Genomic DNA, 18615 nt, shown 5'->3' with positions numbered 1-18615 from the left:
TTAAATATAAGTCCAGTCTCTCGTCTACTAAACAGCAGGTCTAGTGCTTTTGAGGAAGTGGTTTGTGTTCCAAAATATCTTACTGTCCTTTACCCTCCGTTGTAGTTAAACGTGCAGACATCAGATATTGCTATAGCAACAGTTTGCTTCCAGAAAAACAAAATTTGTGAGTGAATATTTCACTTCCTTATAGAATTAAGAAGTTGATAAAGACTAAAACAGAAATATCTGAAATAACAGGTTAGGGAGTTACTATAAATTTCTAAAGTGTTGCCAACTTTCACAATTATTTAGTATCTGAAAGCCCCAACACTTGGCATCCTTTCACTTGTGAAATTTGTATTTTAGAATAAAATAAGAAAGCAGTTTGAAGAGAAGATAAATAGATGATCTTCTGTAGTTCAATGTGCTGTATATAGGGAAATATTTACCTCGTTAACTGCCTGAATCAGTAGCTTGGAAATGCTAGTATGCAATGATGACTAATAAACACAGAATATGTTTATGAATAATGTATTTGAGAAACTGAGGGGTTCACTAAAGGCCATTGATGTAATGAGAGAAACTGCAATAATCAGTACCAGTGGTTTTTACAAGAACAGACAACTTGAGACATAATTCATGCATATGAAAAGTTTCATATATTATGGGAGGTTGGTGTTAACAAACATAAATCGCATACCGTGGAGTCAAATACCTCAGCCTCACACCCCTTTCTCCCACAGCAAGTACACGCACTCTCTCTGTATCCCATAGTTACAGACTTTTTTTTTCAGCTACTGGTTTGTAAACTGAGCACAATATTAAAAAACTGGAGCTTGCAGAGACACTTTTCAGAGCATTGATAAACATCGAATAAAGCAGTTTTGGAGCTTGACTATGTGACAGCTGGGACTCTGTTTTAAAAAGCCAGCAATGAAAAAGCCTTGCCTGAGTTCAGAGGAAATGCTGTTTGTGAATGCCAGAGCTACTGCTGAGGGGGAGACATGGTAGAAAGTAATTAGACAAATTAGTACAAGAAGATGCTAGCACAGTACATTCACAGACCCCATGGGCAATTAGAGGAGGAACAGTCAGTGCTAGCTGGAACTTTATTTAGAAGGATCCTGATGGTCACTCCTCATTGCTGCACTAATCTACAGTGATGTTTTAGAAGCTGAAGGTAGCTAAGAACTCTCAATTACATGTGTACCTTTATATTTATATACATATGTATGCATGTTTGGTTTCACGTGAGCAGTGGCATTGTGAACGGCTTCTTGTATGTTAGGAAAGAAAAAAGGTGGAGTCAAGCAAAGGAGCTCAGGGCACTGATGAATATTTAGCACGATTAAATTACAGAACAGCACCAAGAAAGCATGTGCTGTCACCTGTAAACATTTTTTTCAGCTGAGAACCATAAATCAAAATGGTGTATGGCCCTCATAGGATATACTTCACATATATTTATCTAATGCTGCTTTAAGCACTTCTGTGAACATCCACTTTTGACCAGTTTTGTGTTCAATTCACAGTCCGGGCACGTGTAATTGATAAAATAACCTCTGCACCCACGGGATACAAAGACAATGCTGCATATTGGCTGGGGACGGCGGGAAAGGGAGCAAGGTTTGAGGTATTTGCCAGACTCTATCGTACAGCACGACTGGGAGCTGATGCCTTACTTTCTTGGACTACCAGGTGTTCAGAAGGCAGTTAAAACCTCTTTGATGGAAAATCATGGGAACAGCAGCTGTACCATCAGAGGCAACCATGCTACATACAAGGCACACAGCCACATGTCTTCTCCGAGCCCCAGAAGTGCAGGAGATAACAAGCCCTGAGGAGCTGCTTTTCCTGAGAAGGTCTCAGAGGGACCACAGCCACTGCGGTCGCACTGGCAGATGACACAATCAGGTAGATAGACTTACTGACAACAGGAACTCAGAAATCTTTGGGGAGACTTGCTAATCAGATAGCAGTTCAGAATTGCACTAATTAAACAAGAGACTAATTGAACATAAATTGCTCATCTGAATTCAAAATTCTGTCTTATATAAACATTGCTAATCAATTGTATTGCTCTTGGCTGGGAACAGAAAAAGTGAGTCACCAAAGCTTTCTTAGGAGGCTCTTGGAACCAGCTGTCGTGTTGAATGGGGCCAATAATACAGTGCTCGTCAGCTCCAGTCAGATACTGAATGAAGCAAATTTCAGCCAGGATTTTTATCAGGATTTATTTTGTATAACTTTGAGTTATGTGCCAACAACACATTTAGAGAGGGTCCTTACATTCTCCTTTCCAGGAAAGCAGAGACCACTATCTACAAGAAACTGGATCGACCAATAGAATGTACTTGCTCTTTTTAATTCTCTTAAATTTTAGGTATTAGAGTGCTTTATGCAGAAGAATACTTATTTCAATCCTATATGCATTACTGATTTCCCAGAACATCTCCAGAAATTAACAGTGAGTTTGTTTCTTGCAGAAGAGTAAGCTAGACTGTCAGAAGAATCATCCTTTGGATAGTCTCCATATTACAAAAGGGAGTTGCCCTGGGAACTTAAATTCAAAAGTAGAGAGAAAAAGATTCTGAAATGTTACTTGAGGGCTGTAGGAAATGTTAACAGAGTTTTAGCTGACTTCACTACATATTTAACACACACTTATTTGTCCCTTAACTGTACTAAATCTCTTAATAGAACTTTTTCAGGAGCAGTCCAGGAAAATTCCAGATTTCCCTTTGGCTAAGGGAGCCAGGGATGAAAGCAGAAATACGTTAGTAGGCAAAATCTGAAATGTTCAGATTCTAGAGAAGGTTGGCCCTACTTTCTTGGAGAACGGGGTAAAGGATAGCTATACACAGGTGCCCCAGCCAGCGTTTGTCTGAAGATTTTTCTGGCTGTTTTCAGTTTTTAGGTCTGCCTACTTTTTCATTTGGGCACCATCCAAGATGGCTGCAAAAGCCGAGGTATTTTTCAGGAGCGCTTACAGGAAGAGGAAAATCCTGACTTAATAAGAACATAGTTGACTTGTTCTGGTTATGAATTATATAGGGTACTATAGATCTATATGTTGAACTGCTCACTTTTCTTTTAGGGTACAGGGAGAGACCTGCTAACGCGTCACTCAAAGGATAAAATGATTAACTCAAACTTGTTCTTAGGAATCAAAATTTTTCTTTTTAGTCCCCATGACAACCTTTAGCCTCACACTTCATTTTATGTGTCTTACTGAGGTAGCTGCTCTTGTAATGACCCAACTAGATAGTTTTATAAAGACAGGTATTTTTATTGTTTACCTTCATGAAAATAATCCCCCTCCAAATCAGCTAGCTTGTAGGCAGCATTGACTTTGTGCGTCTGCAGACATCTTGAAACAAGTTCTCTGAAAAATGTGACTGTACTGCTGAGACAACCATAAGTGAAATAGTTAACAAGCTTTTAATCCACGTTATTACCTCAGGCTCTCAAAACTGCCCACAGAATTTCTATTATATCATTTTTCAGCATTGGTACAAGACTCAGGCAGGAAATACGATAATTAAATTAATTGGCTATGAAAACACTAATGCATCTATATTTACTTTTGTATCTTTTTCCTCATTTCATGCACTCAAAAAACATGAGTGCATGACAAATATATATGTCCACATACATATATTTTTGAGAATTTATATGGGAACACTGGAGAAATGAGAGTGTTTTTAACAAAGTCTTTGAGTCTGGTTTACCCCAGTATGCGTGGGCATTGTCCACTCTCCTATATTTAGTTGCATGTATAAATCAGTTAGCGGCTTTGTTTTGGATTAGACATGCTCTCTGGTAGCTTACTGTACTACTGCATAGCCTCCAACTGAGAAATCAAGTCCAGAAAAAATAGATCATTCTAAGCTCTGCGCTCCAGCCTGTCAAACAGCCTCCAAACCACTGTCAACTGTCTTCTTTAGTAAGGCCAGGGAGGAAAGGGGAAACCCTTTTTGTAATCCAGGTCATGCTGGAGTTTTTATCTTCTTGGGAAGACTATTCCTAGCTTTCAGAAGACAATGCATCTTGAAACTATTTATTAACAACTGATGTAAGCTAGATATCTTCGTCCTAGCTCTGCACCTTTGTTTCACTCTTTTGTCTTTTTTTTCATTTGTTATATATTGTTCTTTTTATTTTATTTTTTCCTACATCAGAAGATCTGGGAAATAAAACTCTGATATTTAGTCTTCCCGGTTGTATGTTCTTTTCTTCTGCTGCAAAAGATAGGAGCAAGTGGACCTATGAAGCCAAAGAATATTATCTTTTCCTCCAGTGTCCTCAAATTTTAATATATGAAGTCAACCAGCAGAGGAATGTGTAGCAGTCAGCATAATAGCTTAGGCCTAGCTGACAGTAGCGTTAGCAGAGGAAGGTAAGGGGTGGAAGCGGCACGCTGTCAGCAGGTGGACACAGAGCCAGGCAGTGACACAGCTGAGACTGGAGCCTCCCAGGATCTTCCAACTCGCAATGGGCAGTGACAGGAGGGAGATGAAGCAGGTGACTTCAGTTGGGGAAGAAGGGAAAGGATGGCAAGAGCAAAGAACAGGGCTTGCTGGAAAAAAATCTTCAAAAAAATAATTAAAATTAAAAAAACAGAACTACTAAAACACCTCCTGGTCACCTCAGGGAGGAGAGACTAGTTAGTCTGAACCAACACTGAATATTTTGGCAAAGTTATTAGTTAGAGACTCATACCAGTTTTGCTCAGATCAATCTTCATAAGGATGGAAACTTTGCAAAACCTCTTTGATCTTCTAATGTATTCCTTTTCCATTTCATGTTCTGCTGGACTTCCTCACTCTTGTCACATCCTTTCTCTTCTGTCTGGACTTCATTTTTATCTTCCATTCCTCTTCTGGCTTCGTCTCCTGAAAATGTTCTGACTTCTCTGGCTTTCATTCATTGATCTCAGATCCTCTTTGCAAAAGACACCTCAATGCAAATAACTTGGAAGGTGTGAGAGAAGAGAAATACAAACATGAGTTTGGAAGGAGAGATGGCAGAGCCTCTGTCCATTAATCCTCTTGGTGCAGCAATTATGCTGCCAAACTCAAACAAGATTTTTACCATAGTGGTCCTCTCTGACCCTACAGTCCATGTGTATCTGACTCTTGTTTGGATTGCATTTCCCACACAGAGGTGCCTCAATTTTCTGCTTTCCCCATGCCCTTTCTGCTGTTTTTTGGGGTACCTTCTCTTCTGGAGAGACCAGGCACTGCTTCCAGCCCATTGCAGGAGCTCCACTGTACCAGCCCAACTGATGTGATTTTTTTTTATCTGCAGTGAGAGTCCTAGGGATTTAACGTCCATGGTTTAATTTAAAACCCACGACATTAAATTGGCTTTGATATTAGGCAGGGAGAGCCTGCCCAGCCAACTGAAAATGCATGTAAAATGCTTACACTTATTCCGTTACAGCACTCATTGGTTGTTACATTAAATCCTTAATAAGGTTACATTAAAAGGCTTGTAAGAGTGAGACAGAAACTTCCCACAGAAGGGAAATACTGAGTAAGGATTTCTGCTATGTCTTTAATTCCTTTTGTCTAGACATCAAAACAGCCTTTATGCTTATCCTGCCAATGGTAATAAAGTCTCCTGAGGATATGTAGTAAATTAATAAATATAGCAATAAAAGTAATGGGATGGCAATTACCTGACTAACTATAATAATACAGCTTATATTAATGAAACAGATGCACAAACATGCACACATATCCACGTACTTACAGGCACATACACGTGTATGTGTAACTTCTGAGCCAAATTCTCCAAATCACGCCGTATCATAGCAAGCCTGGTTTTCCCAAGTAGATTTGTACATGTACAGTTTTTCATGGCAGACAAAACTGCAGGCTAGGCCATTATAAAGTGTGTACATGAGAAAAGCAACACCTGTGCACAATGCCAAATGTATGTGTATGCATAAGCACACCTGCACAGGCAGCATCTGAGGCCAGCAAGCCCTGGCACCCTCTAGTTCCCAGTGAGCGCCCGGGATGCGGTGCTTGGTGTTGGTGCTTCTGGGGCCCCAGCTGAGCCCGGACCACCTGCTGATGCCAGCTGACCTCCTGGCAGATGGAGCCAAGCTGAGCCCGCTCAGGAAGAGCCCTCTGCTCTCTCCTCTGCCGGATGACAGTGATGTGACAAGACGCGTCGGACACACAGCCTTCACCCGTTTCCAGAGCTTGGGCTGCAGGCAGCTCTGCCAAGTTACCCAAAGCCCCCTCTGTGGATGCTCCCTCAACAGGCAGTGACCGAGGAGTCTCTCTGATTCCCAGCTGCTCCTCCACTGCTAGGCAAAAGCGATCAGGGACTTGCACCATTTTAGAGTGACCTTTCTCCATTTGAAAATTTTTTTGGGTTCTTCTGACACTTCCAGGAGGTTCGTGAGCTCTGCAGCTAAAAGCAGTTTTTCACAATCATCTTTAACCATGACCCTTTTCTAACATAAAATGTTAGAAACTCACTTCTTCCAGAGCTGTGCAATGAACAAAATTGCTATCACAGTTTTTAGCAGTCACTATAAAATGATGGAGTGATTGACCAAACAAGACCAGACTTACTTTTAGTGAGATATTTTCCTTGGCTCTTTATTGATAAAAATGAATTAAATAATCTGAGGGGAGAGAACACAACAATCTCCTCCTTGACAAATGTCTTTGTATATGATCTCCAGACTTCCTGAGTCACCATCCTCTTCCCCAGCAGCTAATTTACTCTAGAAGCTCCAACAAAGTGCACTCCAGCTCCAGCTCCTTCAGCACAGAGCAGCACAACCCCGTATCCTTGCAGCCACTGAGCTACAGTTTACACCTACTTTGGTATGATAAGACTGGAGCTGCAGTGCCAGACATTACCAAGTTGAAAACTGAATGAGTGACTTGAAAACATTTTTTTCCCTCTCTAAAATGAGAAATCTCCACCTCTTCATAGACCACATCCCACACTAGGCCTTTCTTGAAATTGTTAACATGTCACAAAACGAAAGCAGTTATAAAGATGGGTATGATCTTTATTTTTTGTGAGTTTACAGGGAGCTTGTGCTTCTCTGTTAAAACACTATACTATTATATTTCTTACCTTATTTTCCATACACACCTGTTGAACCCTGTAGTTGACTTCAGTTTATAAAGGTATTGTACTGATTTCAAAACTAGCTGAAGATTGTCCACACCAGTCACCTTAGTTTCTGTTTTAGTGTACCTCTCCAAAAGAAAGTGGAATTTCACCAAGAACAACTGTCCTTCAGTTTATTGTTATGGAGATAAACTCTAGATTTGCGTAAAATAGTGGCTGAAGATTACAGTCTCTATATCACTAAAAATGTACAAAATGTGTGAAACAGAATTTCTCAGGAGAGGGTATAGATGGGGTAAGGATAATATTAGGTTTTACTTGAATGGTTCAGCCTCCATTTAAAAGTGAACAAAACAAGAAAGTTTTAAAATTTTAAGCGTATGTTGTTGTTAAACTGCTCTGACCAGTCCTGAAGCAGTTCATGGTTTTTTTTTGTTTGTTGGTCACTATCGCCACAGCAACTAAGTGGATCTACATAACATAAAGTTATAGTGCAAGCCAGCAAGGCTGTAATGGAATACATTCCTTAGCGTGAGTCAACGCCTGTGCCGAAGAGGAAGCACACAGTGTTGGAAGTAGAGTCTAAAACGGTGCGTTCTGCTCAGAGAGGAAACAAGGAATTGTCTGGAGTCAGGTTTCTTCCTCCTCCACATATTTTTAATTGCAAGTACTTTAGTGGTGCTTTCTTTGTGATGGATGCGCAGTCCTGCTCTTCCAGTGTCCCTGCAGCAATGGAAATAAGGAGCTGAAGCTGAGGCTGCTCTGTGCCCTGCAGAGCTCAAGATCTCTATCAATCAGATGCACTGGAGGCTGGCAATTATTTCCCAGAAGAACAGCGTTGGCTGTGGTGGTTTTCAGGCTGGGTCCCACAGGGCCCTGGGGATCTGCTGACTACTTCTGAGGGCTCTTCAAAATGGAACTGAAAAGAGCAAATCTGCTGGTAGCATATTTAAATTCACTATCCAGGGGTCTGTATTTGCCTTGGAAAGCTGTTAAAGGTCAACAACTCCAAAAAGTTGAAAATCGTTAATATGCACAATGGAATAATACCCCACTGTGCAAAGTGAATCTCATTTCGCCCTCATAAAACCAGCATCAGTCCAAGGAAATTCTGGTTACACTGGGAATTCTACTAGGGCAGAGTTAATCAGGCCAAAAATTTTCCCTGGCCACATTGATCTGGCTATATTTGTATGAAAAAATTTAGACATTGATTAATAAGGGATCAAATGCATTTTCTCATGTGGTTTTATTTGTGGAGAGGTATGGCTCAGTTTTAAGATATCTATAAAGGCAAGTTGGAGGAAAAGTAAAATTAACTTGTATCCCAAACAGCAATTCAAAGTCATAATTAAAATTATATACATTATTAACACACTGAATTTGATAACACACATTCGAGGTTACCAGTCTGTGGAGGGAGTTGCATGAATTTTAGATTTATATTTTATAGTAACGTTGCATTGCCCAAGTTCATAAGCCAGAATCCAGATGAAATCTTGGGGCAGATTATTTTTGCATCAGTGAAATTCTCAGTGCACAGAGCTACTTCAGACTGATTTGCTGGGAGCAAAATGAGAGCTCACTTTGCATCACAGATATTATGCCATTTGCTTTAAAAATAAACCTACAACTCCATCCACAGACTGGTAGCCTCCAACGTAACATTTCAAATTCAAATTTGTCAGAGTAAGTACAACAGATTAGTAACATTCAGATTTTTAATAATGACTTTGAATTGGAATTGCTGTTTGAAATATGATTTAATGTTAATTTCCCTCAAACTTTTGTTAAAGAAATGTATTCTACATATCTTAAAACTAAGCCATAATTCCCCAAAATAAAACCAGATTACAAAATATGTTACTTCCTTACTAGTCCAATTTAACAGAAGACTTAATGAAAGGCTTATGTGAGAAATATAACAGTTAGAAACAGTTAGAAATATATTGGTCAGTAAATACACTATTTTTGTTCTCATCTTAAAGCAACTAACTAATGGGCCTCATTTTCTGACCAAAGACAATTACATTTTCACATATTACTCTATAATAATCTCAACAGCTGTGAATTTTATTTTTCTCCTACTACTAACGGGCAAGTTGCAACCACAGTAATCTCATGAGCATTTCCGAGTGAACTTGCAGGGCAACCCCACCAAACTATGACTCATTGACACTCTCGGATAGACAGCTTCCTCGGAAAATGAAATGAAATAGTGACTTGGTCATCTCTGTTGCAACACACGTAGATAATATGTAAAGGGAAAAGAAAAAAATGTATAGTTTATCTCTGTCACTTTAATACATATTAATAATGTCATTGAAATATGCAAGCATAGAACAAGAACTGCAGAATTTGGCCAATAAAATCTTGTAGATTCGTAGATTGTGAGGTCATTACACCATTAGCCTGATTTCCTGAATAATGTAATCCTGGAATGTCATCCAGCAACTCAGATTGAGACTGATAATGGGTGTTTGGCTCTGGAAAGCATTCCAGACAGTTTCAATTTGAGGATAATAAGAGATGGAGAACCTCACACTTATCTTTGTATTTCATTCTGATATAATTATTGTCACTATTAAATGTGTACTTTTTTTCTACTGGAATAATGTGGCTCAAATTTTCTGGCCATTAGTTCCTGTTATCTTTTCCTCTGCTAGATTATTGATGATAAAAGTATCAGTCATGATATCTCATGTATGCAGTGCTTATTTGTGTATATAAACAGGCTGTGCTCTCCACATTTGTCACTGTAAAGCATTATAACCATCCTAAGTTACTTATTTTGTCTCTTTCTCCACAGACGTTTCAGAACAAAGAGTATTCCAGTATCAGCACAATAACCAAAGATCACAGAATCACAGAATGGTTGAGGTTGGAAGGGACCTCTGGAGATCATCTAGTCAAACCTCCCTGCTCAAGCAGGGTCACCTAGAGCACGTTGTCCAGGATTGTGTCCAGATGGCTTTTGAATATCTCTAAGGAAGGAGACTCCACCACCTCTCTGGGCAACCTGTGCCAGTGCTCTGTCACCCTCACAGTGAAGAAGTTTTTCCTCAGGTTCAGATGGAACTTCCTGTGGTTCAGTTTCTGCCCATTGCCTCTTGTCCTGTCGCTGGGCACCACGGAGAAGAGGCTGGCCTCATCCTCTTGACACTCCCCCTTCAGATACTTGTACACGTTGATGAGATCGCCTCTCAATCTTCTCTTCTCCAGGCTGAACAGGCCCAGCTCTTGCAGTCTTTCTTCATAGGACAGGTGCTCCAGCCCTCTCATCATCTTGCTAGCCCTCCGCTGGACTCTCTCCAGTAGTGCCATGTCTCTCTTGTACTGGGGAGCCCAGAACTGGACACAGTACTCCAGGTGAGGCCTCCTCCAGGTGAGGGGCAGGATCACCTCCCTCCACCTGCTGGCAACACTCTGCCTCATGCACCCCAGGAGACCATTGGCCTTCTTGGCCACAAGGGCACACTGCTGGCTCATGCTGAACTTGTTGTCCACCAGCACTCCCAGGTCCTTCTCTGCAGAGCTACTTTCCAGCAGGTCAACCCCCAACCTGTACTGATGCAGGGGGTTATTTCTCCCTAGGGGCAGGACCCTGCACTTGCCTTTGTTGAACTTCAGGAGGGTCCTCTCCGCCCATCTCTCCAGCCTGTCCAGGTCCCTCTGAATGGCAGCACAGTCTTCTGCTGTGTCAGCCACTCCCCCCGGTTTAGTATCATCAGCAAACTTGCTGAGGGTGCCCTCTGTCCCTTCCTCCAGGTCATTGATGAATACATTGTACTGACCCCTGGGGGACACTGCCAGCTACAGGCCTCCAAATAGGCTCTGCACCACTGATCATACTCCTCTGAGCTCTGAGCTCTGCCATCCAGCCAGTTCTCAATCCACCTCACTGTCCACTCATCTAGCCTACACTTCCTGAGCTTACCTAGGAGGATGTGAGGGGAGACAGTGTCAAAAGCCTTGCTGAAGTCCAGGCAGACAACAGCCACTGCTCTCCCCTCATCTACCCAGCCAGTCACTCCATCATAGAAGGCTATCAGATTGGTCAAGCATGATTTCCCTTTGGTGAATCCATGCTGACTCCTCCTGATCACCTTCTTGTCCTTCATATGATTAGTGAGGACCTCCAGGAGGAGCTGTTCCATCACCTTGCCAGGGATGGAGGTGAGGCTGACAGGCCTGGAGTTTCCTGGCTCCTCCTTCTTGCCCTTTTGGAAGACTGGAGTGACACTGGCTTTCTTCCAGTCCTCAGGGCACCTCTCCTGATCTCCAGGACCTTGCCAAGATGATGGAGAGTGGCCTAGCCATAACATCTGCCAGCTCTCTCAGCACTCGTGGATGCACCCCATCAGGGCCCATGGATTTGTGGATGTCAGGTTTGCACAAATGATCTCTAACCCGATCCTCCTCCACCAAGGGAGAGTCTTCCTTTCTCCAGACTTCCTCTCTTGTGCCCAGGGTCTGGAATTCCCCAGGGCTGGCCTTAGCAGTAAAGACTGAAGCAAAGAAGGCAATCAGCAACTCTGCCTTGTCTGTATCCTTCATCACCGGGGAGCCACCCCATTCAGCAGTGGGCCCACATTTTCCCTAGTCTTCCTTTTGCTATTGATGTCTTGGAAGAAGCCCTTCTTGTTGTCCTTGACATCCCTTGCCAGATTTAATTCCAAGTGGGCCTTAGCCTTCCTGGTCGCATCCCTGCACACTCTGACAATATCCCTATATTCCTCCCCAGTGGCCTGTCCCCTTTCCCACATTCTGTAGACTTCCTTCTTCTGCTGGAGTTTTGCCAGGAGTTCCTTGCTCCTCCATGCAGGTCTCCTGCCCGCTTTGTTGGACTTCTTCCTCAGAGGGATGCACTGATCCTGAGCCTGGAGGAGGTGATACGTGAATACCAACCAGCTCTCTTGGCCCCCTCTTCCCTCTAGGGCCCTACCCTATGAGATTCCTCCAGGCAGATCCCTGAAGAGGCCAAAGTTAGCTCTCCTGAAGTCCAGGGTTGCGACCCTACTTATTGCCCTGCTTCCTCCTCATAGGATCCTGAACTCCACCATCTCATGGTCACTGCAGCCAAGGCTGCCCCCAACCTTCGCATCTCCAACCAAACCTTCTTTGTTTGTTAGTACGAGGTCCAGCAGCACACCTGTCTTTGTTGGCTTCTCCACCACCTGTGCCAAAAAGTTATCCTCAATGCTCTGCAGGAACCTCCTCGACTGTTTGTGTCTAGCTGTGCTGTCTTCCCAGCAGATGTCAGGGTGGCTGAAGTCCCCCATGAGAACCAGGGCCTGTGACTGTGAGGCTACTTCCAGCTGTTTGTAGAAGGCCTCATTGACTTCCTCTTCCTGATCAGGTGGCCTGTAGTAAACCCCCACAACAGTGTCACCTGTGTTAGCCTGCCCTTTAATCCTTACCCATAAGCTCTCAGGTCGTTCTTCATCCACCCCTAGGCAGCGCTCCATACATTCCAGTTGCTCCCTCACATAAAGAGCAACTCCACCACCTCACCTTCCTGGCCTGTCTTTCCGAAAAACCATATAGCTGTTCATGACAGCATTCCAGTCATGCGAGCTATAAGAAAAATTACTTCCTCTAGATAGTCAAGTTCGACCATCTTCTCGACATTTCCAGCAGCAAAAGGGATACAATCACTTTTCTGATTCTTTGCACTACTTCCCAGTTCATACAAGCATGGATTATAATAAATATTTCTAGCACTAAGTGTATTTGAATGGCCACAGTGATGACTAATCTCTTTTCCAAACCATTGAGGTTACTGTCCTGAAGTGCAGAACTTACAGGTGTAATAATTTTGCTCTTCATAATGGCAGGGAAAAATGTGCCCTACATTTCCAAGAGGCTTGGTACAGTCAGCAGGACTGCTACTCAGGCAGCTGATTCCTGGCCTGGGCTGACACATGGGATTATTCCACCTCGAGTGCAGGTATTTGCACTTACTGAACTTCATGAGGCTTCTACTGGCCTGGTCCACAAGTCTCTCGAGGTCTCTCTGGACTGAGGCACTGCCATTCACTGTGCCAGACACTCCCTCCCAGTTTAGTGTCATCTGCAGACTTCCTGGAAAAAGTCTTTGATGAAGATGTTGATCAATATGGGCCCCCGTACTGACCCCCTGGAGTACTTTGCTCCTTAGTGATATACACCCACCAGCAAAGTGCTGAAGCAGCAACTGCTGCCCTTTGAGTCTGTCAGTCCAGCTATTTTTCAACCCACTTAGTGGTCAATTGTCCTGTTCACACTTCCTCAGTTTCCATATCATCCATCATTAGGTTTTCCCTCACTGTATCAAAGGGCCCAGGTTTTTCTTCAGCTTCCAGTGGGTCATGCGGGGTGTGTGCATGTGTGTCTGTCAAAAACTGTCCTAAAGTCAAAGTATGTTGCATCCACCACTTGCCATTGCCCACAGAGCCAGTCATTTTATTATAGAAGTCATTCAGTTTGGTCACACATGATTTGCCTTTTGAATCTGTGTTGACTGCTCCCGATTACTGTCCTGCCTTGCCCATGCTTGGGAGAGTCAAGAGGACATGGTCCACAGGACAGAGCTGAGGCTAACTGCACTGCAGTTCCCTGGGTCCTCCTCCTTGCCTTTTTAAACATTAGGTGTAATGTTAACCTTCTCTCAGTTGTTAGAAACCTCCCCAGTTACCATGATTTCTCACAGGTGATGGACAGCAGCTTCACATTCACATCCACCAGCTCCTCTAGCACCTTCAGATGAATCCCATCCAGCTCCATGGATTCAAATGCATGCGACTTCTCCAAGTAGTCCTGAACATGTTACTCCTCACTGCTGGTTGCCCTTGTTCCCAAACAGCCCTAACATGCAGGGGTCTGGGAGCAGGCTTTGCCTGCAAAGACTGAGGCAAGAAAGGCATTGAGGACTTCAGTCTTTTCCACATCATTGTCCATCACTAGGCTGTCTCCCCGAACCATCAATGGACCTATGTTTTTCCCGAACCTCCTCTTGCAACTACCATTCCTGTAAAATCCTTTTCTGCCACCCTTAATAACCCTTACTGCTCTTAGCTCCAGCTCGGTTTTGGCTTCCCTAATTCCCTTGCTCTTTTTGATTTATCCTGGTCATGGAGAACTTACTTAATTCACAGGGATGAAAATCAAGATCATAACTCACACAGTCCTGCAGGCCCACCCACACAATTCTCTACATATAGCAAAAGGTAAAATTGGTAAACAGCAGTAGCCTAAACTAAAATGAAAATAATTTTGGATTGTTGAAATAGACCATTTTAGTGTTTATGAATTACAGCTGTTCCCGTTAGCATTTAGATATACAAACACAATGAAAAACAATTTACGAAAGTAAATTGGGTTAATAAAGGAGGCAGCTGATTTTCAAAAGAAGAAAGATATTAGTCCCCATTTTCTCACATCCAATGTGTGCATCTGAGCAATTGGGCTAAGAAGTATGTCTATTTTCTTGGCCATATAAATGTTTACTGATATATGAGAAGCGTAACACCTTCTACATCGTAAAGTTTTACTTCAGACATGTGATACCTCAATGGTTACACCACTATCTTTGAACATGGGAGATTTGGGTCAAATTCTCTCTCCAAATCATGTAACAAAAGGATCTGAACCAAGGTCCGTATACGTCAGAGCAGTGCCTTCGTCCATGTATGGTAGTTTGAGGGTAATGCCACCACCGTAACACCAATAGGACTTGTGAATTTTGACCTTCATTTTCCAAATGTATTTGCTTTAGGAAGTGGTTAAAGGGTCTGATTCAAAGCATTTGAAGATCTGCCAAATATTAGATATTCACATAGTTCTGCTCACAGCAACCTGAGGCAATACTTGGTTCCATTCTGCACTAGTTTCTTACTTTTCTCAGAAAAGGCAGCATTGTCCCCTGCCAATGAGACAGTCAACTTTTAACTGTGACCTGAAAGGGAACACTAAAGCATAACTAGATGTGACCTCTTTGGTTGTACGCAACTTTTTTTCAGATAAGACCAAAGGTCAGGGGTTCCTTAGAGAACATTAGTGCTAATTCATACAAGTAGAAGAAAGAGGGCTTTTTGTAGGTGTTGATGAAATTCATCCTGTTGCAAATCAGACCATATGGCACATGAAAGCTCCCTCTGATCCAATTTGTAAATTACACAGCGACGGGGATTGAACCAATTTAGGATCTCCTTTCATCCTGCCTCTCTCCTCCCCCACAACTGTGCAATCACTAGACATATGCTCAGTTTTACTAAAATGAGCAGGCCCATAATGGATCTGTTCCCGGTTGTAAAGTTAAGTCTCTACAAAAGTATTTGCAGGATTGGAGCTAATTTGGCCTCCAGGCTAGAGAACTTCACTGTGATTTCCATTATACTTATTATCTACCAGAGGCCGAAAACATAAAGATTTTTAGAAACAGTTGATTTAGCCTTCAGTTAAAAAATGCCAGTGGTGTAGCTTTGTCAGATTGGAAAACTACAAATGGGACATATCCCTAGCGCTCATTTATTAGCCCTCCATGACTGTACTGCGAAAATGGAATTACTTTATTTCACAAAGTACCAGACTAAGAAATGAAGTCCAGATGCCAAAAAGGAGAGTTACTATAATAACAGTGATCTGATTTATTTATTTCAGAAATGGAAACCAGCATGCTGTCAAATACACTCCAAGAATCTCTCTACTGCAATGTGCTAAGTGAAAGTAACAGGTAGGAGGCCAAGTGTACACTCCTGCCCCGGACTGCATGGAGAAGAGACTGTTTCAAAACAATGTATTTAAGCCCAGGGAACCCCTGTCTACTTTAGCAAAACCTTCCCATAGATCTGTTTTCCATTGCTGGCTAGAGATGGAGGCTAGTCATAGTACTATTTTTAAAAACAGTAATGAAACAATAAGATTACAATCTGTCTAGTGATCAAGTCAAACTCCTATATAAATTTCAGCCTATATAGCGCTTGGCATGGTCAGAGGGCAAAGAGATGGTAAAATTCCTTTTTTTTGTAGTATGCTTTAAAAAATCCGTTAGAGGTTTCTGTGCTATTCCAACCCTGGCCACATTGAAAAAGAAAAATTCTGAAATCCGCTCGGAGTGCTGTTAAAACATCATTGTGCGGTTTGCCTCTTTAACTGGAGCTATGGAAAAGGAAATGAAAATGCTATTTCACAGACTGTTGGAGGAGGCAAAAGATGATTATCGCAGGATTCCTAGATTCTTTTTGTGATTCTGACTGCTATTTCTCCTTAAATGAAAAAAATCTGATGACGGCAAAAACTGTAATATCCTCTTTTGTTGTTTTAATGAGTACAAATGCCCCAGTGAGACCTACGTGCTAGCCCTTCTTTGCTCTGAACGCATGTCTAATTCTAGATGTGTAGTGAGCATGTATTGCTTTGAAGCTGTAGCATAAAGATGAGGATTTAGTTTTCATGGTTGAGTGTATCTGAGATTAAAAAAGGCCTTTTTAATATTTTCTGTCTTATTCTACTCAATCCAAGCTAATATTTAACTCCTGTCTTTCTGTTTGTCATGATCACGTTGCATGCAATTCCTCTCACTACATACAGACATTTAAAATTAGGTACATATTCTAAGCCAGTCTCTTCCAGAGGGTCATTTATTTTACTGATTGTATTTTAGGATGAAGTGAACCATTCTGTAGAGTTGTTTACTTCTCTTCCTTGTCTATAAACTCTAAATAATGATCTCAGACAGCATGCCTAACTTCTAGACATCTAAAGCTACATAAAACGACCCCATCATTTTTTGGCAAAATGAAATCCTTTCATTTGCTGTACAGATGTCTCATGTGTTCCAGTGATTTGCATGACTTTTGTTATAATGTTAAATTGTTCTCCATCCATAATTTTGATTTTTTTTTATATTTTACTCCCATTTGAGTCCTACCTTTAGTATGCCATTTTGCATGAAATCACAGGCTTCTAATATCCATGATGGATGGCTACTGTCACAGAATGACCCCAAGAGAAAATATGTCATTGCTATTAACCTTTTGTCCTTGGAGTGTTCTCCAATTTCATACGCTGTGCTCCCTGTACTTTTCTGTCTGCCAATGCAGCATCTTTGGGTAAATGTTTCTTTTGAGGCACATTGCATATGTTCCTAGCACTGGAATTTGCTCTGTTTTGCATGATAGACATCGACAGCAGACGTGTTCTCTCGGTGCCTTTGTGCTGTGTTCATGCTCTATGTGCATGGGACCCCACTCTTGTCTCTTCTTCTTCTTGGCATGTGAATCAGGCTCTTATCTGAGAAAAATTACGTACAAAGAGTGGAAGAATCTGATTGTTTAATAAAAGTGAGAACATAACTAATGCCATTTCCAAACTTCCTTTCTCAGAGGGAAATATTTGTGCACCATTTTATACACTCACACACATATAGTACAGCTGCTATACAAAGATGTCCAAGCTAGCTCAAATGAACAGTGTATATTACCAAGACACAGAACCATGTCAGCACTTTTGCATTCCTTCTGGTACTCAGATTACGTGATTTAACTCTAGCTCAATATCTCTACATGATCTTGTACTGCTGTGACAAAAGAAGATGTTTTTTAAAAAGGCATTCAAAACATGGTTTATTCTAATTTATTCTTAATGGATCTTCATGTCAAGAAATAATATAAAGCAAGGCATGCCAGCATTACTTGCATATAATTTCATAAGAGCCATTCACACACCAGCCTAAGTCAAGAGGCATTTAGCTGACATGACTAAAGTCACACCGATGTGAAACTGCTAGGAGACTGTTAAAAGAAAATAGCAGTAATCTCAAAAGCAGTTTTTGTTATTTTCCGAGTTTGTCCCCACTGCATGAAATATATGGACTCAGTTCTGCTGCTTTTAACCACCTGAGTGATCCTGTCTTATGTAACTACTCAAATTAGTATCGTTATGTCCTTAATTGCAAAGAGATTGTTTGTGCCAGGATTAACTACAATCATGGGTTTCTGGAGCAAGCATGCATGTTTTTTTATTGCTCTTAATGATGTCATGTTTCAGTTTGACAACATCAAATGTTCAAATCCATCAAGAACCCAATCAAACGGCTGCCCAGGGATTTTTGAAGAAACCTTTAGTGCAAGCAGATCCACGACTTTTCGTGCACATGAACATCCACCGACAGCAATGTAATTTTGTACATGCAAGAAGAGGATTCAATCCTTTGTCTTCAGAATTAATGTTCTTGGACTCAACGCCAGGAACAACAGTAGTATTGTCAGAAGAAGTATTGTCAGAAATTCTCATTCTCATGTCAGCATTCCTTGTATTTGGATTTTTCATATATTCATTGTATTCTTAGATTTGTCATCTGGTATTCTAAACGGTTACAACTAAAGGTGACTTCCTTGACGCTGAATGACAGTCTTGGTAACAAAAATCTCTCCTCTTGAAAGAAGCTGGAAGAGCTCATCCACTCAGTTACAGCAGTTTTCCCGCAGCATAAGGAATAACGACCTTACAAAACAGAAACCTGGTAAGAAACAATACCCTGAAGTA

The sequence above is a fragment of the Struthio camelus genome, chromosome 1 (assembly GCF_040807025.1).
Source record: "Struthio camelus isolate bStrCam1 chromosome 1, bStrCam1.hap1, whole genome shotgun sequence".
Taxonomy (NCBI): Eukaryota; Metazoa; Chordata; class Aves; order Struthioniformes; family Struthionidae; genus Struthio; species Struthio camelus.
This window is presented reverse-complemented; position numbering follows the sequence as displayed.